Source organism: Miscanthus floridulus, chromosome 2 (genome assembly GCF_019320115.1).
Source record: "Miscanthus floridulus cultivar M001 chromosome 2, ASM1932011v1, whole genome shotgun sequence".
Classification (NCBI taxonomy): Eukaryota; Viridiplantae; Streptophyta; class Magnoliopsida; order Poales; family Poaceae; genus Miscanthus; species Miscanthus floridulus.
In genome coordinates this window covers 74138496-74162789 of record NC_089581.1, presented here as the reverse complement: position 1 = coordinate 74162789, position 24294 = coordinate 74138496, and the positions used below count along the sequence as shown (strand labels likewise).

The window sequence follows — 24294 nt, the reverse complement described above, 5'->3', positions numbered from 1 at the left end:
TCAATGACTATAGCGCCGAGACGTGTAACTTCGGAGCCAATTGCTACGGCGTCGAGCTCAGGGTCCAGAAAATAAAAAGAAACCTCCAAGGGTCTAAATGTAAATATCTTTCGAAAAAAGAGCTAAAAAAAATAAAAATTTCAGCCGGGGCAAAAGCCAAAGGCGGCGTGGCAAGACAAGGCACGCAGCCTTTTCTCTTCTTTCCCGTGTCCTAGTCCCAGTCCCACAAAGCAGATCGACTCACAGTTCATTCAGTACCTGCAAATGGCACACCACGCGGGGATCTGTGTTGTGTCTTCAGTCTTCACTATGGTAGGAGGATTTTGAGCAAGAATCTTCACACAGCACTAGCACTATTGTACCATGAAACAGGCAAGCAGCAGCTCATAGTATTAGGGAGTGCGGTGCGGGGCAAAAATAGCAGAAACATCTGTTAGCATGTTCAGCGATGCACACGTTTGAATCTTCATTTTTAAAAAAGTTTAAAACATAAACTCCGCAGAATACGTCCAAAGACATAAAACCACCACCCTGTTCGCTTGTTGGTTTTAGCCAGGCTTATTCAATCAGCCAACAGTGTTTTTTTCTCACAACAAACCAGCATCAGCCAGCCCAAACCAGCCCAGAAACCAACCACCGAACACGCCACGTCAGAAGGGGTAGGAGCCCCTACTGAGAGAATATAAACCAAGTGCCAAAGACAAGATAGCAGATAAATCCAGTCACATTCACTATGGAATAATCAAATACTGGTTTACCACACCGGCATATATGGCAACACCAAACGGTGGATTCATTCAGATTCAGGGTTACTCCATGTCTGAAAAAATATAATGACGCTAGAAAAAAAAGGAAACCTCACATGTTAATTCCACAAGTTTCATGCCGGTCTTCTGAAAACTAGAGAGGCCAAGTTGAGGTCCAGTGAGTTACCGACCGACCCACACCCGGTACCCAGGGAAGAAAGAAACAAATACAGGTTTGCAGTCGAGAGCTTCACGCCGATTCTCTTTGTGAAGCGATCAGCAAACTACAGCAAGCTATCCTATCCTTCATCGGCTAAGCAGCATGATTAGACGACTTAGACACCAGGAAGACTCAGCTTACTACTCACCTCACATCTTCCATGTATACGCGACCGGGCTGCGAACGACGTGTTCATCGTTCACCCAGGATATCCACCCGAAATCCAGTTTCGTGTGGCCTTGCCCAGCCTTGGACGCAAAGGTGACATGGTACCTGAGCTTCTGCCCCGCCTTCTTGAACGTGAGTTTCGCTGGTGCCACCATGACAGCAACGGACTCAGGGCTGATCACCTTCACGTTGTAAACCGAAGTCGCGGGGCCAACATTGGTTAGCTCCCTTCTGAACCTCTGGACCCGCTTTGATTTCTGATTGAACACCACCGAGAAGGATGGGTAGTTGAGGTCACCGGGGCGGAATTTCTTCGGGCAGGAGACGTTGGACGTCTTGGTGATCACTTGGATGTGCGGGGCGCTGTAGTTCAGGGAGCAGAGGAAGGCAGCATAGTCATTGTAGAGATGTCGTACACGAGGCCCGGAGAAAGCGCCTTCTGCGGGTCAACATGGCCAGCGCCATAAGCAATCGCGTTTGCAAGTGAACCGTCCGCAGCATCCTGGAGAGAGGAATTTGTGTTGTCGACGGTGTATGCGGTGGTCATTAGCGCAGACTTGATGGCCGCAGGGCTCCAGTCAGGGTGAGCAGCCTTCATGAGCGCAGCCACTACACTAATGTGAGGGCATGACATCGATGTCCCTGCAGGAACCGGAAGAAGTAATCAATTGGTAAATATACTTGACTGATAATTGCCCAGTTCAGCTGCTAGTATAGCAAGCAAACTGATGTATTCAGGACTGAGGAATGTCAAGCATGAACGAAACTCACTATATAAGCATGAGTAAAATAAATAGTACAAGAAATTAACAGTTTAGAATACAAGAGCTGTGCCTGAATGGAGTCTCGACAGCTCAGTTCTCCTTGCATTCTACTGTGTATATTATCAACTATTCTAAACAATGAGGAATCTGTCTCTTTTCTCATAGGAAAGATCCACAGCATGGTGAAAACAGTTCATTAGTTCAACCGCCATGGCAACAGGAAGCAGAAATTCCACTCTGCAAACAGAATTATCTATTCAACTAAACTAATTAATCTGCTGATAATAAATCAATAACCCAACATTCACATATACAGTATATATTGTTCGAAATCGATCCAATTAAGTGTGGGAGAGAATTGGAGACTCCTACACTAATTAAACAAATATACAAATCAATGAGAACTGAGATCTCTCAGAATTATTTGATTAAATTTCAGCAGTGACAACACCTTTGCTAAGCTAGTACTGAAAATACCACCACAGTTTTGCAAAATTCGGTTTATAGAGTTGGAGAGTACTCAAATCACTAGTGTCCCCTTGCCTCATGCCTTTTGAATTGTCAAGAAAAAAAGGGAAAAAGTAAAAGGTAACTTGTCCTTGCTGCTGTTGCCGTCCATATCTAGCAGAGCATCACATGTGCAACCCTGACAAAAGATGGTGAAAGCAAATGCGATTTCTTATGACACAAATGAAAGTTAAGATGAAATGGCCTTTCTGCAACAGCATGAGCGTGACTGGATCTGATAAAGGCCCTGTTTGCCAGTATTATCTCTTTTTACTAACTGAATTGTCTATGTGTAGGAGTGGGATCAGTAAATCAGTAGTAGTAATTCCAAGAAGGCTAGCAACATGACAATATGTGCAGTTTTGAATCTAAGCACTGAGCACGAGCAGTGCAAGAGCTTGATAAAGACGATAGCAACAAGACAAGATGTCAAAATTTTGAATCTGAACAATGCAAGAACTTGGTAGGGACAGTGGGGCATTCACCTGAGATGATGTTGAACTGTTGAAGTGAGTCCGGCGGCTGTCTTTGGCGAGTCCAGTCGGTCCAGCGACACCGGTCCAAGCGGCCAGGATGTTTACCCCCGGGCCGATCATGTCCGGCTTCAACATCTCTGGCACAACGGTGTTGGGGCCGCGGGAGCTGAACGCCACCACGACTGGAGATGGCCGGACGCCAAGAACCGTGCCGCCGAAGCTCAGCATTGCCATGGGCCTGCCGCCGTCGCGCGCCGCGTACTCCCGTATCTTATCACCCACCATCCGCCCCACCGCAACCGCGGGGAGCAGGTGGCTATCCGCCACGAGCTCCTCTCCGCTGGCCGCCGTGTTGGACAATATCATGCCGGCGCCGCCTGCTGCCTTGACGACGGCGCCCTTCTCCACGCGCGCGTTGACGCCACGGTCGCAGAGAACTATTTTTCCGCGCACGGCGGCCGGGTCGAGCGTCCCAGAGACGCAGAGCTTGCTGGTGTTGTCACGCCCGCCGTCGTAGAGTCATGGGAGCATGGCGGGGCGTGGGGAGGGAGAAGGCCCTGCGTAGAGGGACACGCCGGCCAGGCGCGCGCCTGTGGGGAGCGTGACGTATGCCAGGAAATCTCGGTCGAGTGTCCCAGCGCTGACGGTGGCGGCTGTAACACCCCGGTGTTATGCCAGCATTTAGGCACTGCAAATCATGCATATCATGCATCATCAAGCATCCTAATCATACATGCCCAATCATGAAAATAATAACTGAAACACTGCTTCGAAACATATGAAACATGTTGTGAAACTTGAATTTTGCATACACTTGTTAGAGTTGTTTTGCCCTGATTTTGCTTGCTAGGTTAGTAGAACTTGTTTGGTTATGCTTGTAAATCATCTAGGATTATTTAGTTCAATTCTTGGAGCAAAGTTTGTATTCAAATTATTTCAAAATTTTGCTTTAAAAATAATTTCCCAAAATTAAGGTTTTGAGTTAAAATTGACTTTAATTTTATCATTCAAAATCTATCAAGAATTTAGCTTTGGTCATAAAATCAAAGTTGTAGATATTGAAAAATGGAACAAATTTCATTTTTACACCAATTTGTGAAAATGCTTTTAAATGGCTCAAAAATGGGAATTTAATTCTGTTTATTTGAGAAATAAAAAGAAAAGAATTTCATTTCGCTTAACAGGCCACTGCTCAGCTTCCCGGCCCACGGCCGAAGCCGGCCTGGCCCGCGTCCCCGCCTGCCGCGCGTTTCGCCCTGGCCAGCAGCGCTTCGCCGGCCCAGGCCCACGCCGCGGCCGCTCCCGCGCGCAGCCGCGCCCGCCTTCCCCGCCTGCCCGGCCGCCACGCGGCGCCCGTACACCGGCGGCGAGGGGCGGTGCCTGCTCCGACCAGCCGCGCCCCGCCTTCAAAGCGGTCCGAGCGCGCGCACGCCACCCCACTCCGCCACTTCACTTCGCCTGCCTCCCTGCCTCTCGCTCCGCAGCAGCAGCAGCCGCGCCCGAGCTGCCGAGCTCGCCGACGCGCTCCGCCAGCGTCGAGCTCCTGCACCACCGCGCCATCCCCCGATTCGCGCCGCCAGCAGTTCCGCCTCGTCGACCTCCGTCGTTTGCGCTCGCTAGAGGCTGCCGTCGTCGAGGTGAGGGCCGAACGTGGCGCCTCCTTCCTCTCCGGCGAGCATGCCGCCGTGGCCGCGCGGACCCCCACGCCGTCGGGCCAGCTCCGGTCTGCCAGTCGGTGCGGCTCCGCGTGTTGAGCACGCTGGAACCCCCCCCCCCCCCCCCCCGCGCCACGGAAGGGCTCGCCGCCGGTGAGCACTGGCCGGCGGAGCACCTCCCCTGCCCCTGGGTCGCTGACCCGTGGGGCCCAGCCGCAGTGGCTGGCGAAGGCCCCGGGTGGCTGGCCAGTGGGCCGGTTGACCCGCTGGGTCCCGCCTGTCTCTCTCTGGCGCGGGTTTTGGGTGAATAACCGGGTGGATCTAGCAGATTTGAGCATGAAGTTAAAAAGGATTTCAAAAATGATTTTTCAGAATTCTATTTAAATGATTTGGAAAATGTTTGTGTATTCCTTTTGGCTCCAAATCTGTTGGAATAAATTTTGCTAGGTTCCTTATCACCAGATCTACTTGGGAAAATTATTGCATGTCATTTTTGAGATACTTTTCTGTAGAATTTTATTTAATCATGTAAATTGCTGATAACTTGAAAAATATGTAGAAAAACATATAGGCTTCATAAAAATATGATTCCAAATTTATTGATCTTCTTATGTAATGTACTTCCTAGGAAAAATATGTTTCATGTATGTGCTGTGGGAAAATTTTGAGGTGTAAGTACCTTTAATGGCTGATTTTTGTTATTTTAGCTAGAGAGCAAACTTTGTATAAAACATGCATGTGATAATTTTTGTATAGTAATTGTATGCTATGAAGAACATAGGAAAAATACTAACTCTGTTGTTTGACACTTTTCACAGTACAAAGTATTTTTATGTTCATAATTATGCCATAACTTGTTATTTTTGTGTAGACTAATCCACTCATTCAAATACCATGAAAATCTGATAGTAAACTACTTAGGGTAGCACTATGCTGTAGTAATTTTCTAAGATTTTTCTAAGCAATAAAAATAGATGTTGCTATTCAAACCTATTATTAATTAGGGTTTAATTAAGTGTTGCTTTTTGTGTGATTAAGAAATTAGTAAAGCTTTGGTGTATCTTTGAAGCAATTAATAAGATGGATTGATTTAGCATATTAGTAGTAGAAAAGAATGCAGTAGATGACATGTGCTTGTAGTATATGTTCTTGGATGATGTTGACTACCTTGTATTCAAACATATCCATTGTATTCATCTCATTCGACGCACCGATTGCATAAGCGCTTACGCACATTGCATCATACAGGATCGCAAACCGAGAACCCAGTCGTCATACCCGAGGAGCAGTTCGAGGTGCAGCCGCAGGAAGTGCCCGAAGCCGATGAGGAGGACGTTGAGGAACTTCCAGAGTGCCCCGATCACCGCCCGAGCTCCTTCGAGAGAGGCAAGCCCCGGAGCATTTTTCTCCCGGTTTGCAATTATTAATTAAATGCTTTACTTTAATTTATGCATTACGTTCAGGAGTTGTTTGCAACCGTTGCTGCATTATACCTTGTTTACATTTGTTATACTATATCCTTGTTACCCTGGTATCCGCAGTCGAGTCAATGCTTAGCTGGCTTAGACCGGTAGAAGTCGGATGATTTCCTGTCACCTGCGAGCTATAGGTGGTTACCTGGATCTGCTTGAATGACTATGAAGTCAAGGTATAACTAAGTGTTAAATGAAGTTGAGACCGGACGGAGACTTGCAGAGTTTTGGACTGTAGTGCTTTCCGTCTGTGTCGATTAAGGACCGACCGTTGTTGGGCCTCGAGTCATTTTGAACGCATGCCTTACATTTAGCTGGCCGGATAAAGTACCTTCCGACCGCGAAGCTGGGAGATTATTCGGGCCGAGTAGATTGCCCGCAGCGCACTGTGCCGGAGCAGGTGTGGTAGGACACGGGGGCGAGATGATAAGACCAAAGTGCAGTCGGTCGGCCCCCGGGTACATGTGGTTCCTGGCAAACTCGAGATTCCTGGATAGTTGACTCGGTGATCAATATCTCACTTTAGCGGGTGAGTGAGGTTTGTGTAAGGAATAAATCAACAGCTGATTAGGAATCGATTCGAATCGCCATCGCTCCTGGACAGTGAGCACTTGACTTGAGTGACTTCATCATAGTAAATGTTTATGGAACACTTGGACAGTTATAATAAATATGACAGTATGAAAGTTGTTTAATGATCATTGGTTATCATTATCTGCTTAATCACATGTTTGCTCTAGTATAGGTGCAAATCTAGTCGACGGGTTAATAACAATTAACTTGACAATAATGCTTTTGAAAAGGGTCTTGAAATGCTAAAAATGCTTCTTTTCGCAAATAAGTCAGCTACCCTACTATAAAGCCCTTCATAATCCTTGGTGTCACTTATTTTCGGTTATGTCGGGTAAGTCTAGCTGAGTACCTTCTCGTACTCAGGGTTTTATTCCCACTTGTTGCAGATGGACAGATGTATTACGGCTACTGTATCAACTGCCTTTATCCTACGATGGGTGATGCTTAGGACCATAGGCATGGTCATTCCTTACGTCTCGTCTGATGCTTTTGTTGGAGATGATCATTCGTTGGCACTGTATTTGAACTCCGTGTGAGTGTGTGTGGTTTGAACAAATAGCTTCCGCTACTTTTATTCGAACTTGTTTTGTAATAATTATGTTTAAACTCTGATGTATCTGAGATGCAAACTTTTATGTAATATGTGATGGTGACCGCTAAACTTATTACGATCTTGGCTGGAATGGAAGTTGGTTTGAAATCCTTCGTGATTTCATGGACTACCGGGTTATACGGGCTTAAGTTTGCTAAATCGTCTGCTCTAGCGGATGATTTTTTTACTTAATTTCGTATAATTGGTCGGTTCTGTTACAGCTGGCATCAGAGCATGGTTTAGCGTGTTACTGTTCACAAGTGTATTTAAAACAAAAAGGCATTTGAAAAACGTGATTTCCAAACTATAAAGTGTGCCAGTGGTCATATCCTTTATGCCTAATTAAGGACTTTAGGTGGCTTAATTAAGTACTGACTTGGGGTTCTTGCATCATATTTCTCTTTCGTCGCTCATACGGCGTGCTATTGTATGAGTGCCACTTGTTTGAGTGGTAATGTATGGATCAATTGCTTCTACGCCTCGGTAAGTGTGAGCTGTGAGAGCATGATCGGATACACCGCCGATATAGGGTGAATGCATATATGATGCTGGAGTAATTACATGTTCTACGCATGTTTTACAAAGGTATCTCATGTATGGGTCTTCCGTCTGTTGAGGCGATGCCGTTAATAGAACGATGGTTCGGGTAGTTACTACCGTTGTACACGTATCTGGGAATTCGTGTAGAGCGTGTAGATAAAAATTTACTGCTTTTATGCATTCATTGGGAATTGGGCTGAAATGAATCTTCTGCAGGTACATAACAACGCTATCGTGTAGAACGTATTAGCTACGTATTTGAGAGATCGTGTGTATGCCACCGAAGTCGTCGTTAGAAATTATTCATTTCATAAGTTTGTGAGAACGTACGGTACGTACATACATCATATTACTTGTGCATTTCATTCATGTCATGCATCCCTCCTCTTATAAATTGATTATCTCATTTTGATAAAAGTTGTATCACCAAAAATATGTTTCTCCGGGGTAATAAAAGAACTTTTGCTACAGATGGCCCGCACGAAACAGACCGCCCGTAAGTCCACCGGAGGAAGAGCACCTCGACGTCCGTTGGCCCTGAGGGAGCACCGCACCACTGACACCTTCTTGAGCGAGTTTGGCATGCCGACTTTGCTTTGGAGAGTGCTCCATGATGTGGGGTACCCAGAGGGTCAAGAGCCAATGTACTCTTGGAATGAGAGCCAGTTAGCAGAGGATGGACTTGCAGTGGTAGAGATCACGGTTCCTGCTCTCGGTGATGCTCCAGATTAGGATGGTTGGCACTTGGAGTTTGAGGGTCGCACTCCCGCAGAGGGTGCAGAGGGAGCAGCTTTCCGTGTCATCAGGGATATTATGAGCAGATTTCCCAGTGAGCTTGCAGCAGCTCTAGCTGGCACTTTTCCTAGGAATGATCCTCGTGATGTCATTTGGGTTCAGCCTCAGGGAAGTGCCCTGGTCAGAGGTCCAGCTGAGGGACAGGCTAGCGACAACCATGCAATGAGTGCTATGTTTGCCGCCATTAGAGCGTATGAGGGTCTCGAGAGTACCTACTGGACTTTGACTGACTTGCGTGGTCATGATAAGCTCAAGGGGAGAAAGCAGAAGAGACAGGCACGTGCTATAGCTAGCTTGCAAAAGCAGTTGGCTGATATGAACTTACAGCTAGACTAGGCGATTGAGAAAGGTGATAGAGCTATGCAGCGGGTGCATACGTTGACTCAAGCCAACAACAATGCAGACCACATGATTGGACAGTTGGTTCAGGGAAGGAATGAAGCCTGGGACGAGAGGGACCTTCTGCTGCAGAGGGTCGATGAGCTAGAGGAATACAACGGCAACCTGCATGAGGAGTTTCACGCGCTCTACAATGGGGTTGGCCCATATGCTCCACCAGACGTCGCTGGCATGGACATCGACGACGACGACGAGGACGATCTGTAGTTTCACCTGGGGGCGATGGTGACGTCTCCGATCCCGACGATGGCCCCGAGGAGTAGGCTAGTTGCCTTGCGCTAGTATCTAGGTCCTGTCGCGATGACATTTCTTTTGTTGGCATGTAACCTATTGTATGTTGCTTCGAACGTATGAGACTTGGCATGTGATTGGAACTTGATTTCGAATGCGATATCTGAACGCATAAAAAGTCCAGTGTATGTATGCTGGCAATTTGGTTGTATGGACGCGATGTTTGCTGTTGAAGTAATTTGATTAAGTGATATTGTTTTAATTGGGATGTGATTGTTGTGCCTCTGTTTTATTGTATGAATTTATTCTCTCCAGTAAATTCAGTACGGCATAATTTTTCCTTCACTCGCAATTATTACAGCTTCACTCAATCATTACTTGTTGCTGAAATATGCAGATGACAAACACTCGCCAAACCACGTATGAGGCCGCTGAGACCGGTGCTAACGGTGCGGGGACCAGTGGTGGTGGTGGTGGAAACTACGGCAACAACAATGAGCCTCCCCATGAACCGCATTTGGTACCTCCTCCCCCGTTTACCCCCGAGATGTTACTCGCACAGTTGCTCGGGAGTCAGCGCAACGCGGAACAATCCCAGAAGAACATGGAGGATTTCCTGCGTACCATCGCCAACAACGTTCAACGTGGTAATAATTAGGGTGGTGGCCTTGGGGTGAACCAATATAGCAGCTTCAAAGATTTTATGGACACCAGGCCGCCAGTCTTTAACGAAGCAACAGAGCCACTCGATGCTGAGAAATGGATCAACACTATGGAAGATAAATTTCGTGTGTTGAGGATGACTGAGGTGTTGAAAATGAAGTATGCTGCACTTCAGTTGCAAGGACCAGCGGGAATGTGGTGGAAGCACCATCGCACCTTCCCTCCAAATGCTCAGATTTCGTGGAGAGAGTTTACGGAGGCCTTCTGTGGAGTCTATATTCCACCCGGGCTGACCAAGATGAAGTTGGGAGAATTCTTGGCGTTAAATCAGGGCACCAAGACCGTGACGCAATATCTGCATGCCTTCAACAACTTGTGTCGCTATACTCCTGACATGGTTGACACAGATGCTAAGAGGATAGCCAGTTTCAAGAGGGGACTCTATCCAAAAATGATGAAGCATGTTGGTACCAACAACCGCGTCAGATTTAATGACTTCATCAACGACTGTCTGAAGCAGGAGAAGAATAACAACGCCAACACCGCAGCCAAGACACGCAAGAGAGCCCTTAAAGGTGGTCCGTCCCAAGCTAGAGCACCTATGGGAGGTCATCCTCCATATCGTCCATCGGCACCTGGTGCTAGGTTCAGGCCACCTCAGCAAAGAAGTCAGAATTTCCGTGGACCCCAGAAGCCTTACAAGATGGCAGTACACCCCAACAAAACAGGCGCAACTGCGGTACAAGGCAGTTCCAAGGGAGTTGTGGGATCTGCCGGGACAGTGAGGGGACCCTGCTATAACTGTGATCAACCCGGCCATTTCTCGAGGTTTTGTCCGTATCCGCCCAAGAAGAAGCAGCAGACTTATAATGCTAGGGTGCATAGTACGACTGTGGATGAAATTCCTGAGGGAGAGCCCGTCACTGCTGGTAAGTTTCCTGTCAACGAAAACCCTGCAGTTGTTCTATTTGATTCTGGATCATCACATTCTTTTATGAGTCAAGCATTTGCATAGAAACATGAACAACTATGCACAGAATTGGGTTATGGTTACCGTATAAGTTCAGCAAGGGCTGATGTTTTGACCAACCGGATGGTTCGAGGGGCAACCCTTGAATTAGGTAGCAGGAAGTTCCGAGTGAACTTGATAGTTATGCTTGGACTAGTTTTGGATGTCATTATAGGGATGAATTGGATGATGGATTGAGGAGCAATCATAGATACTGGAAGTCGAGTACTTACCCTTAAGGATCCCATGGGTAAGGGTACTTTCCAAGTACTATTGCCTCGGAGAACAGACCTTATAAGTGTTACATGTGCTACGGCAGTCATTCCTATTCATCAGATTTCGGTAGTGTGTGAGTTTCCGGATGTATTCTCGGATGAGCTACCTGGTCTTCCGCCGGATAGAGAGATTGAGTTTGGAATTGAGTTAATCCCCGAAACAGCTCCGATTTCAAAGAGACCCTATCGGATGCCTCCAGATGAACTAGCTGAGCTGAAGAAGCAATTAGAAGATTTATCAAAAAATGGATTTATTCGGCCAAGCAAGTCTGAATGGGGATGTCCCGCCTTGTTTGTGAAAAGAAGAAAGAGGGCACGTTGAGAATGTGCGTAGATTACAGGTCACTCAACGCTATAACCATAAAGAATAAGTATCCCTTGCCTCATATTGATGTTCTGTTTGATCAGTTAGCCAAGGCTAAGGTGTTCTCAAAAATAGATTTGAGATCCGGTTATCATCAGATCAAGATTAGGCCACAGGATATACCGAAAACTGCATTTTCCACCAGATACGGGTTGTATGAGTATCTTGTCATGTCCTTTGGCTTGACAAATGCTCCTGCATACTTTATGTTTTCGATGAATACAGTTTTTATGCCAGAATTGGATAAGTTTGTGGTGGTGTTCATCGATGATATTCTGGTGTACTCCGAGAACGAGAAAGATCATGAAGAGCATCTGAGAACTGTCTTGACCAGACTTAGGGATCATCAACTGTATGCTAAGTTTAGCAAATGCGAATTCTGGTTGAGGAAAGTTCCTTTCCTTGGTCACATTCTGTCAGAAAATAGAGTTTCAGTCGATCCAAGTAAGGTGCAAAAAGTTATAAATTGAAAAACACCGACTACAGTTCCTAAGATTAGAAGTTTCTTAGGACTAGCCGGTTATTACCGTCGCTTTATACCAGACTTTTCGAAGATTGCCAAACCGATGACAAGTCTCCTATAGAAGGATCACAAGTTTGTGTGGACAGAGGAGTGTGAAGCAGCTTTCCACACTTTGCGGAAACTGTTGACCACTGCTCCTGTTCTAGCACAACCAGATATCGAGAAACCATTTGATGTGTTTTGCGACGCATCAAAGACGGGATTGGGCTGTGTTCTTATGCAAGAAAGGAGAGTCATTGCCTATGCCTCACGTCAATTGAGGAAGCACGAGGTCAACTATCCAACACATGATCTTGAACTTGCGGCAGTTGTGCATGCCCTAAAAACTTGGAGACATTATCTACTTGGTAATGTGTGCAACATTTTCACAGATCACAAGAGTCTTAAGTACATCTTTATCCAACCAGAGCTGAACATGAGACAGCGCAGATGGTTGGAATTGATCAAGGATTATAATCTGAATGTGCAATATCATCCTGGAAAAGCCAATGTAGTGGCAGATGCTTTGAGCAGAAAGTCACATTACTTGAATGTGCAGCCATTACTTGAAGATGGGTTCGATCTAATGCATCCTGCTGTGTTACATAGTATTCAGATTAGTTGCTCTTTGGAGAGTAAGATAATAGAAGGCCAGAAAACCGACAAGGGAATATTCCACATCAAAGAGAAAATAAAAGAAAAGTCGTCTCAACACTTTAAAGTGGATGAACAGGGCGTGTTGTGGTTTGACGACCGTCTTGTGGTTCCCAAGGATCGAGAGCTTAGGAATAAACTCATGGATGAAGCTCACCTTTCTAAGCTATCTATCCATCCCGGAAGTAGTAAGATGTATCAAGAACTAAGATCTCGTTATTGGTGGACCAAAATGAAGAAAGAAATTACAACATATGTTGCCAGATGTGACACATGTTGTCGAGTGAAAGTCATTCATATGAAACCTGCCGGTATGTTGTAACCCTTGTCAGTCCCTAGTTGAAAGTGGGACGATATCAGTATGGATTTTATCTCGGGTTTGCCCACTACTCAAAAAGGACATGATTCGATTTGGGTAATTGTGGACCGTCTTACTAAGACCGTTCATTTCCTACCTGTCAAGACAACTTATCGACCACCTCAATATGCCGAGAAGTATATCACAGAAATTGTGAGGTTGCATGGTATACCAAAGACCATAGTATCTGATAGAGGCTCACAGTTCACAGCTCACTTTTGGGAACATTTACACAAAGGCTTAGGAACTAGTTTGATTCGTAGTACTGCTTATCATCCTCAGACAGATGGTCAGACTGAACGAGTGAATGCTGTTTTGGAAGATATGTTAAGAGCCTGTGTATTGTCTTCTAAGAGATAATGGGAGTCATAGTTACCATTAGCTGAGTTTTCTTAGAATAATAGTTATCAAGAAAGCATCAAGATGGCTTCATTCAAAACTTTGTATGACAGAAAATGTAGAACACCATTGAATTGGGTCGAGCCTGGTGATAGAAGATATTATGGCATTGACTTTGTAAAAGAAGCCGAGAAGAAAGTTCATATTATTTAGCAGAATATGAAAGCGGCCCAATCACGTCAGAAAAGTTATGCAGACAGAAGGAGACCCCTTGTGTTTGAAGTTGGTGACTATGTTTATCTGAAGATCACGCCAATGAAGAAGAAAAGGTTCGGAGTCCGAAGAAAGCTTGCCGCGAGATTCGTAGGACCATACAAGATCCTGGAACAAAGAGGTCCGGTAGCCTACAAGTTAGAGTTACCTGAGACAATGAGTACCGTTTTCTCAGTTTTCCATGTATCACATCTCAAAAAATGTTTGCGTGTTCCGGAGGAAAGAATAGAACCTCGAGGTATCCAACTCAAATCAGATTTGGTGTATCGTGAGCAACCAGTCCGGGTGTTAGACACTAAAGAACGTGCTACTCGGAATAGTGTGGTAAAAACATACAAGATACAGTGGGATCATCATGATGAAGGAGATGCAACTTGAGAAACGGGAGAGTATCTACAAAAAGCTTACGAAGATTTTTATAACAAATGGTTCGTAACCCAAATCTCGGGACGAGATTTTTATAAGGAGGGAGGGCTGTAACACTCCGGTGTTATGCCAGCATTTAGGCACTGCAAATCATGCATATCATGCATCATTAAGCATCCTAATAATACATGCCCAATCATGAAAATAATAACTAAAACACTGCTTCGAAACATATGAAACATGTTGTGAAACCTGAATGTTGCATACACTTGTTAGAGTTGTTTTGCCCTGATTTTGCTTGCTAGGTTAGTAGAACTTGTTTGGTTATGCTTGTAAATCATCTAGGATTATTTAGTTCAATTCTTGGAGCAAAGTTTGTATTCAAATTATTTCAAAATTTTGCTTTAAAAATAATTTCCCAAAATTAAGGTTTTGAGTTAAATTTGACTTTAATTTTAACATTCAAAATCTATCAAGAATTTGGCTTTGGTCATAAAATCAAAGTTGTAGATATTGAAAAATGGAACAAATTTCATTTTTACACCAATTTGTGAAAATGCTTTTAAATGGCTCAAAAATGGGAATTTAATTTTGTTTATTTGAGAAATAAAAAGAAAAGAATTTCATTTCGCTTAACAGGCCGTCGCTCAGCTTCCCGGCCCACGGCCGAAGCCGGCCTGGCCCGCGTCCCCGCCTGCCGCGCGTTTCACCCTGGCCAGCAGCGCTTCGCCGGCCCAAGCCCACGCCGCGGCCGCTCCCGCGTGCAGCCGCGCCTGCCTTCCCCGCCTGTCCGGCCGCCACGCGGCGCCCGTACACCGGCGGCGAGGGGCGGTGCCTGCTCCAACAAGCCGCGCCCTGCCTTCAAAGCGGTCCGAGCACGCGCACGCCACCCCACTCCGCCACTTCACTTCGCCTGCCTCCCTGCCTCTCGCTCCGCAGCAGCAGCAGCGAGCCCGAGCTGTCGAGCTCGCCGACGCGCTCCGCCGGCGTCAAGCTCCTGCACCACCGCGCCATCCCCCGATTCGCGCCGCCAGCAGTTCCGCCTCGTCGACCTCCGTCGTTTGCGCTCGCTAGAGGCTGCCGTCGTCGAGGTGAGGGCCGAACGTGGCGCCTCCTTCCTCTCCGGCGAGCATGCCGCCGTGGCCGCGCGGACCCCCACACCGTCGGGCCAGCTCCGGTCTGCCAGTCGGTGCGGCTCCGCGTGTTGAGCACGCTGGAACCCCCCCGCGCCACGGAAGGGCTCGCCGCCGGTGAGCACCGGCCGGCGGAGCACCTCCCCTGCCCCTGGGTCGCTGACCCGTGGGGCCCAGCCGTAGTGGCTGGCGAAGGCCCCAGGTGGCTGGCCAGTGGGCCGGTTGACCCACTGGGTCCCGCCTGTCTGTCTCTCTGGCGCCGGTTTTGGGTGAATAACCGGGTGGATCTAGCAGATTTGAGCATGAAGTTTAAAAGGATTTCAAAAATGATTTTTCAGAATTCTATTTAAATGATTTGGAAAATGTTTGTGTATTCCTTTTGGCTCCAAATCTGTTGGAATAAATTTTGCTAGGTTCCTTATCATCAGATCTACTTGGGAAAATTATTGCATGTCATTTTTGAGATACTTTTCTGTAGAATTTTATTTAATCATGTATATTGCTGATAACTTGAAAAATATGTAGAAAAACATATAGGCTTCAGAAAAATATGATTCCAAGTTTGTTGATCTTATGTAATGTACTTCCTAGGAAAAATATGTTTCATGCATGTGCTGTGAGAAAATTTTGAGGTGTAGTTCAAGTACCTTTAATGGCTGATTTTTGTTATTTTAGCTAGAGAGCAAACTTTGTATAAAACATGCATGTGATAATTTTTGTACAGTAATTGTATGCTATGAAGAACATAGAAAAAATACTAACTCTGTTGTTTGACACTTTTCACAGTACAAAGTATTTTTATGTTTATAATTATGCCATAGCTTGTTATTTTTGCGTAAACTAATCCACTCATTCAAATACCATGAAAATCTGATAGTAGACTACTCAGGGTAGTACTATGCTGTAGTAATTTTCTAAGATTTTTCTATGCAATAAAAATAGATGTTGCTATTCAAACCTATTATTAATTAGGGTTTAATTAAGTGTTGCTTTTTGTGTGATTAAGAAATTAGTAAAGCTTTGGTGTATCTTTGAAGCAATTAATAAGATGTGTTGATTTAGCATATTAGTAGTAGAAGAGAATACAGTAGATGACATATGCTTGTAGTATATGTTCTTGGATGATGTTGACTACCTTGTATTCAAACATATCCATTGTATTCATCTCATTCGATGCACCGATTGCATAAGCGCTTACGCACATTGCATCATACAGGATCGCAAACCGAGAACCCAATCGTCATACCCGAGGAGCCCGAGGAGCAGTTCGAGGTGCAGCCGCAGGAAGTGCCCGAAGCCGACGAGGAGGACGTTGAGGAACTTTCAGAGTGCCCCGATCACCGCCCGAGCTCCTTCGAGAGAGGCAAGCCCCGGAGCATTTTTCTCCCGGTTTGCAATTATTAATTAAATGCTTTACTTTAATTGATGCATTACGTTCAGGAGTTGTTTGCAACCGTTGCTGCATTATACCTTGTTTACATTTGTTATACTATATCCTTGTTACCCTGGTATCCGCAGTCGAGTCAATGCTTAGCTGGCTTAGACCGGTAGAAGTCGGATGATTTCCTGTCACCTGCGAGCTATAGGTGGTTACCTGGATCTGCTTGAATGACTATGAAGTCATGGTATAACTAAGTGTTAAATGAAGTTGAGACCGGACGGAGACTTGCAGAGTTTTGAACTGTAGTGCTTTCCGTCTGTGTCGATTAAGGACCGACCGTTGTTGGGCCTCGAGTCATGTTGAACGCATGCCTTACATTTAGCTGGCCGGATAAAGTACCTTCCGACCGCGAAGCTGGGAGATTATTCGGGCCGAGTAGATTGCCCGCAGCGCACTGTGCCGGAGCAGGTGTGGTAGGACACGGGGGCGAGATGATAAGACCAAAGTGCAGTCGGTCGGCCCCCAGGTACATGTGGTTCCTGGCAAACTCGAGATTCCTGGATAGTTGACTCGGTGATCAATATCTCACTTTAGCGGGTGAGTGAGGTTTGTGTAAGGAATAAATCAACAGCTGGTTAGGAATCGATTCGAATCGCCATCGCTCCTGGACAGTGAGCACTTGACTTGAGTGACTTCATCGTAGTAAATGTTTATGAAACACTTGACAGTTATAATGAATATGACAGTATGGAAGTTGTTTAATGATTATTGGTTATCATTATCTGCTTAATCACATATTTGCTCTAGTATAGATGCAAATCTAGTCGACAAGTTAATAACAATTAACTTGACAATAATGCTTTTGAAAAGGGTCTTAAAATGCTAAAAATGCTTCTTTTTGCAAATGAGTCAGCTACCCTACTATAAAGCCCTTCATAATCCTTGGTGTCACTTATTTTCGGTTATGTCGGGTAAGTCTAGCTGAGTACCTTCTCGTACTCAGGGTTTTATTTCCACTTGTTGCAGATGGGCAGATGTATTACGGCTATTGTATCAACTGCCTTTATCCTGCGATGGGTGATGCTTAGGACCATGGGCATGGTCATTCCTTACGTCTCGTCTGATGCTTTTGTTGGAGATGATCATTCGCTGGCACTGTATTTGAACTCCGTGTGATTGTGTGTGGTTTGAACAAATGGCTTCCGCTACTTTTATTCGAACTTGTTTTGTAATAACTATGTTTAAACTCTGATGTATCTGAGATGCAAACTTTTATGTAATATGTGATGGTGACCGCTAAACTTATTACAATCTTGGCTGGAATGGAAGTTGGTTTGAAATCCTTCATGATTTCATGGACTACCGGGTTATACGGGCTTAAGTTTGCTAAATCGTCTGCTCTGGCGGATGATTTTCTTACCTAATTTCGTATAATTGGTCGGTTCTGTTACAGCGACCTACGGAGCGGAGTTTGAGACGGTGGCGCCGGATGGGCCGGAGTTTCCGGCGGAGCAAGAGACGAACATGCTGGCCGCCGCGGCACCAAAGGCGCCCACCGCTACGGTATCCCGGAAGTACGGCGCTGAGCCGCCGCCGAGAGACAGCGACAGCGGCGTCAATGCCGGCTAGGATGTCGGAGACGAGGCACCCCTCTGGCCAGCACACCTTGTACGCGGCCACGCGCGCCCCGGGCGCCATCCCGCTCGCCGTCCCCATGGCGTTCCCGAGCAGGCTTGCGTTCGCCACCACCGTGCCAGCCGCTGTGTGCGTGTCGTGCCCGTCCCTGTCCTGGGCCGACCTGAACGTCCTCTTCCCCACGCCTATTGCGCCGCCGTTTGCGACACGGAGGCCGCGCGCGCCCACCAGCTTCCTCCCACACAAGCTCAGCGGGAAATCCATGCCAGCCTCGCACACCCCCTTCCACCGCGCGGGCGGTGGCGGCAGGTTACCGCCCGCGAAGCTCGGCGACTCCGTCCATACGCCAGTGTCAAGAACCCCTATGACCACGTCGTGCGTGTCCGCCTCCAGATTGTTGATGGCGGGCTGGTAGGCCGGCGTGAGAAGGCCCAAGAACTCCGGGGAGCGCGTGGTGTGGAGCTGGAACACCTCGTCCGGCATGACCTGGAGCACCTCGGGGCTGCCGCGGAGCAAGGGCAAATGGCCCGGTAGCAGCGCCGCCGTGAATCCGTGCGCGGAGGCAGAGTAGGAGTACAGCAAGTGGCAGGCCGGGTCGACGGACAGGGACTCGAGGTGCACCGCGTGCCAGTGGGCCGGTGTCCGGTGCACGGTAGGCATGCGCGCCGGGTCCATGAACACGATGTACGTCGTCGTGTTGCCGCCGTCGCCATTGGCATGGGCAAGCAAGGGGCTTGCAAGGAGTGCAAGGAGGAAGGGGAGAGTAAGCTCCATTGGAGGAGTGGAGGGGAGTGAGATTGAGAGTGAGGTGGTCAGGTGATAGTGATAATGGCGGCTGGGTGGGAAAGCAGGTAGGGCCCTTGTGCAGTGCTTTAGAGAGGGTTTTGGGGCTTTGCAGTTGCAGTGGATGAAGCGAGATGGAGAATGTCTCTGGGTTTTTATAATAAAATAAAAAAAATAGATTAGGAGAGACATGATGAGTGAGTAATGGAACATCATTTTAGGACTAAAATGAATTTTGAAATTATTTGGCTAAAGATTGTTTCTAAAGTTCTACTGCTAAGTTTGGTACATCCAGCTCTGTTATCTTTATGAAGTATTTTTAGGAGCTTTGGAAGGTTTTTGGAGCTTTTTATTAGGATTGTGACTACTGATATAGGGGATCAAGCGTCATTTTAAAAAAAAGTTGGTGGTTTGAGTAGTATGTAATGCATCATAATTTCTACATTAATGGATTTGACCGATTATTATTTGGTTGAAGTATTTTTTAAAGCGGTAACAGTTTTGTGATAATTAGGTTCCTTTTATTCAATGACGGAACCAGAAATTTTTTTAAGCTGGGGCGAACTCTATGCACAAGCTACATGCTAATCAAAAGCACCAAACAGAACAATGCTTATGGAGGGCACCACACAACCATCAATCGTGCTTACCCAAAACCAGCGCTTTCTCTAGTAGGTGAATACAATTATTCAGACTTCAAATTCAGAAGTCATTTGACTTTTATTAGCACATCGGTTTATCATGTGCTAGCCGCTAGTGGCACATTACGTGAGATTTTTAGAATTGCTATAAAAAACATTCATTTAAATAAAAAGATGCGTGTATTCATTCAGGTATGTACCTTGCGCTTCTTCTCCCTCACTCCATGACCGGCTCGCCGCTCGCCCGCAGGCCACAACCTTCTGTCAAATCGGCTCCAGCTGGCCGCTCTGCTCGCGCCACGCGGGACGGTTGTGGCCTCACGCGCCGGCTCGGACGCTCGGCTGCCCTCCTATATGGTGGCGGTGGTGGCTCCGCGGCCGGCGCCCTGGTGGCGGGCGGCAGCTTGCGTGCGCAACTGTTAGCCCTATGCCTCGATGCGGATTGGGGTCGGGAGTTGGCCGATTGGGGTTGGGGGATTACCGATCTGAGGAACTGCGCCTTCGATTGGGAAACTGTTGGGCTATCAGTGGGCTGCTGCTGGGCTGAACAAGGTAATAAAAAAAGATGGCCCAACCATCGTCATCTTCTTCTATCTCGTATCGCCGCTCGCTCCTCCATGTCGCGGCCGAAGAACCTCTCGGAGTCTCGGTCAGGAACTCAGCAGGCCGGACCTAAGGAAGAAGTGGGGCTCTTGGGGTCTACGGCGGCCACGCCAGTAGCTGGGGCGGCCGCCCGGCCACGTCCCTAGGGTAGCTCCGCCAGCGCTTTTATTTATGCTACAAACGAGTTTTTCATGTAATACCTGGTGGCTGGTTGATCAATCGTACCCTCTCCTCTGTAAAGAGGGTTTGGAGACTTATGAGAGGATTGATATGTAGAATGTCTTGGAGCTTTTCCCGATTTGTGGATCAACTGCACTCTAAAGTATTTGAACTACTTTTGTGATATATTGCGTCCAAATCACAGGGGAAGAGAGAGGGAAAGCTAGCAAAACTAACAATGTGTCTAACCTATAAATTGAGGTTTGGTATGAATTTTTGTACAACGCACTATGGTAAACACTATTTGCCGAGTGCAAAAACCTTTGCCGAGTGTTAAATTTAGGGCACTCGGTAAAGACCTGCTTTGCCGAGCGCTGCACTCGGCAAAATATGGCACTCGGCAAAGAGGCATTTACCGAGTGCCTGGCACTCGGCAAAGACCTGCACTCGGCAAAGGCTGTCTTTGTCGAGTGCCAAAGGCAGACACTCGGCAAAGATTGGTAGGGGCTTAACGGCATCCAGCGGCGTCCTCTTTGCCAAGTGCCCCCCGTTTGGCACTCGACAAAGAATTTATTTTGCCGAGTGCCAAAACTTGGCACTCGGCAAAATATTTTTTTTTGGTTTTTTGCCACCAATTTTTTTTAAGCTTTAGTACACTACCACAAACAACATGTTTAAATTTGGGACATTTTCATTGACTTTTGGCATATTTCTATAGTTTATTTTGTTTTGTTAAATTTTTCCAGAAAATGTAAGTTTGAACTACATTTTCCAGAAAAAATCAAGAAAACAAAATAAACTATAGAAATATGCCAAAAGGCAATGAAAATGTCCCAAATTTAAACATGTTGTCTGTGGTAGTGTACTAAAGCTTCAAAAAAAATTGGTGGCAAAAAACTAAAAAAAAATTATTTTGCCAAGTGCCGCCCAGCTGGCACTCAACAAAGAGCTGCTGAATTTTTTTAAAAACTTCGCCGAGTGCCAGATCACGACACTCGGCGAAGAAAATTGACTTTGCTGAGTGCCGCCGATCTGGCAATCGGCAAAGCCGCCCTTATCCCTTCACCTGCGCCCGGTCGGCGTGCGCTCTCTCTCTCTTTCTCTCATTTCTCTCTCCCTCTCACCTCTCTCTCCCTCAGCCGCCGCCGCCGCACATCGCGGGCCCGTGCCTCCGCCTCGGCCACCACGCCTCCCCGCGTGGGCCCCTACGGCGCCCGTCCCCGTTCGCCTCCTTGCGCCGGCGCCTCGCGCGGCGGCCCGCGTGGCCCGTCCCCGTCTGCCTCCCCGCACCGGGTCCTCGCGCGGCCACCGCCCCCGCCCAGCCTCCACCGCCCGCGCTGGCCCCCTTGGCGGCCACCTCCCCCGCCTACGCGGCCCCCTCGGCGGCCACTGCCCCTGTCGACGGCCACAACAGAAGAGAGGAGGAGGGGGCAGGGGAGAAGAGAGGAGAAGGGGAGAAGAGAGGAGGAGGGGAGAAGACAGGAGGAGAAGGAAGGTGCCGGCCTAGGCCTGTCGACCCTCACACCGCTGCGGTCGTCCCCGCCGTCGTCGCCGACCCTCGTTGTTGCCATTCTCATCGCGAAGGTATGCCCTACACCTGTAGTAGTTAGTAGTAGTACTTAGTAGTGTTAGTAGTAGTTAGTAAGTAGTAGTAGTTAGTAGTTAGTAGTGTTAGTAGTATTGTTAGTAGTAAGTAGTGATAGTAGTAGTAGTGTTAGTGTTAGTAGTAGTTGTAGTGGTAGTAGTACTTGTTGTTGTACTACTTCGATACTTTTATCTGCATGGAAAGAGAACTAAAGTACATGGCTCATCTTGGTACATATATGTTTGTTGGCCTTCGTGCCTATGTTTGGTATATATGTGGTTGTTGGCCATCGCGCCTACGTTTCTTGCAGGTTTTGGAAATCTCCCCGTGCAGGGGAGGTGCTGCCGAAATTTTCAATGGATTCTAACCTATTTTCTTTTTATGTAGGAGAAGGACCCGTGGGAGGGACTCGGCGACCCCGATCGTCTTCATCGGCGCTGCTGGTCTGCCTGCACCGCATCGCCTCGCCACTACACCGACACGCCACTGCCCCGCTTGCTTGACTCCACTGCCACCCTAGGTATAACCCCCTCCTCCTTTGTATGCATGTTTTATATGGTCACGTAGTCTAGTTACGCGTCTCCCGTTCAAAAGAGATATGGTCGAAGGTATGTAGATCTTTGCATATCTGCGACCGTATCTCTTTCGGATTGTCCACATATTTTGGACAGCCCGCGGATGCGTAGATGAGGTTAGTTTCCATGGTTCGCTCCAATCTAAGACAGACTTTCGGCATCACCTCCCTGTTGTTCTCCGGATACACACTCTCCCTTGCAGGGCATGTATCGGGAGAACAGCGGGGACGTGCTGCCAAAATTCTATCTCGAATAGGAGCGGAGCATTGAAACTGACCTCATCTACGCATCCGCGGGTGGGATTAGGACCTATCCTCACCTATTAGATGGTAGGAACGCCGTTCAGATGTAATTGCTAGTTATATTACTCGCTTACATATGTATATGCCAGAGGATGGAGAACCGTGATTGGATGTACACGGGTCATGCAAGTATGACCCCAAAATGGATGACTAAGACTAATGCTTTCTTGGAGCATTCATTTGGCGAGGCTGCTAGAGGGTCGAGTCGGATACTGTGTCCCTACAGCAAATGTGACAACCGTGTAAGAAAGAATAGGAAGAACGTGGGGGAAGATCTTTGCAAGTATGGATTCACGCCAAACTATACCTGCTGAATCCACCATGGTGAAGCCGATCGTATTAGAGAGGAGGGTTTGAGGACCAGGCGGCGCGAGTGCAGGACAAGGTCTGTAGGTCCCGACTCTCGGACCTGTACCACGAGATGCGGCTCTAGTGCATCATCAACTATAGCGCCGACGTCCTTGGTTAGGTGATGAGGAAGGCCGATGCCAGGACTAGGACGCTCACCAAGGAGCAGTACCTCTCGGTAAGTACAAAACATTAATACTGACTCCTTTCATGAAGAATAGGTAGGCTTCATTTCATCTTCTGACATATCAATAACTTGATGGCATGCAACAATGTCCTGATTGGTGCGCCAGGCACCGCCTCTGCTGGGAGGCCATTGTGGACAGGTGGCTCTCGGAGGAGTGGGTGGAGAAGCACAACATCCATCGGGACTGCCGCCTGGGTGGGGCGCCACACCACCAAGGCAACCGGAGCCTCAGTGCGTACGCCCAGACATGGGTAATCTTCTTTGTGTTTTCATCTTTATTTATTTATTCTAACGCTCAATTCTCATTACTTGTAATCATCTTTATGTTTTCCTCGCAGTCCCAAGCGCACCAAGGCCAGGAATGCAATGAGCTCATGGCGTACGCCCTGGCACACAAGGGCAAGGCGACGGCCCTGGAAGTCACCTACAACCCGATGGACGGGCCCAAGGCGTACACCAACGCGAGCGTGCACAGCAAGCTTAGCGAGTACACCTTGGTGGCCCGCGAGCGCCATGGGGAGGACTTTGATCTGGCCACCCAGCCCCTGGACACAGACCTCCTGATGAGGCTGGGAGGAGGGAAGCAGCATGGTCGGTACTAGATGGCGGATAGCACAGTCGACTCCGCCTCTGTTCCCATCCTCGCCGAGATTCGAGCAAGGAGCACGAGCTCCTCCCTCCCCATACGCTCTCGGTAGCAGATGGCGGAACTCTAGGTTAGTACTATTTTATTTGTCGTTCATTGCTTTTACACATCTATCTTGTCTTTGCATTGTTTAAACATTGCGGGTGGAATGTTGCGGGCCGACTTGCGGAGGTTGGAGGCCCAGCAGGCGGCCCAGGCGGAGGCCCATCGGCTGGAGATGGAGGCTATACAAGCCCAGAGGGCGGCCGAGGCGCAGAGGCTACAGGATATGTTCAGCTTCATGGCGAGCCTTCAGGCCTTGGTAGGTGTGGTCGTGCCCCAGTCGCTGCTCGCTCTAGTTGTGGCTCCTCCTCCTCCTGTAGGGACTTCGGTGAG

The 24294-nt window shown here is 47.6% G+C and overlaps 1 pseudogene; it reads right to left on the bottom strand.

Moving 5' to 3' along the window:
* Positions 1–762: 762 nt before the first annotated feature.
* LOC136536723 (subtilisin-like protease SBT1.8) lies at positions 763–18864 on the bottom strand (annotated as a pseudogene).
* Between the last annotated feature and the right edge of the window lie 5430 nt (positions 18865–24294).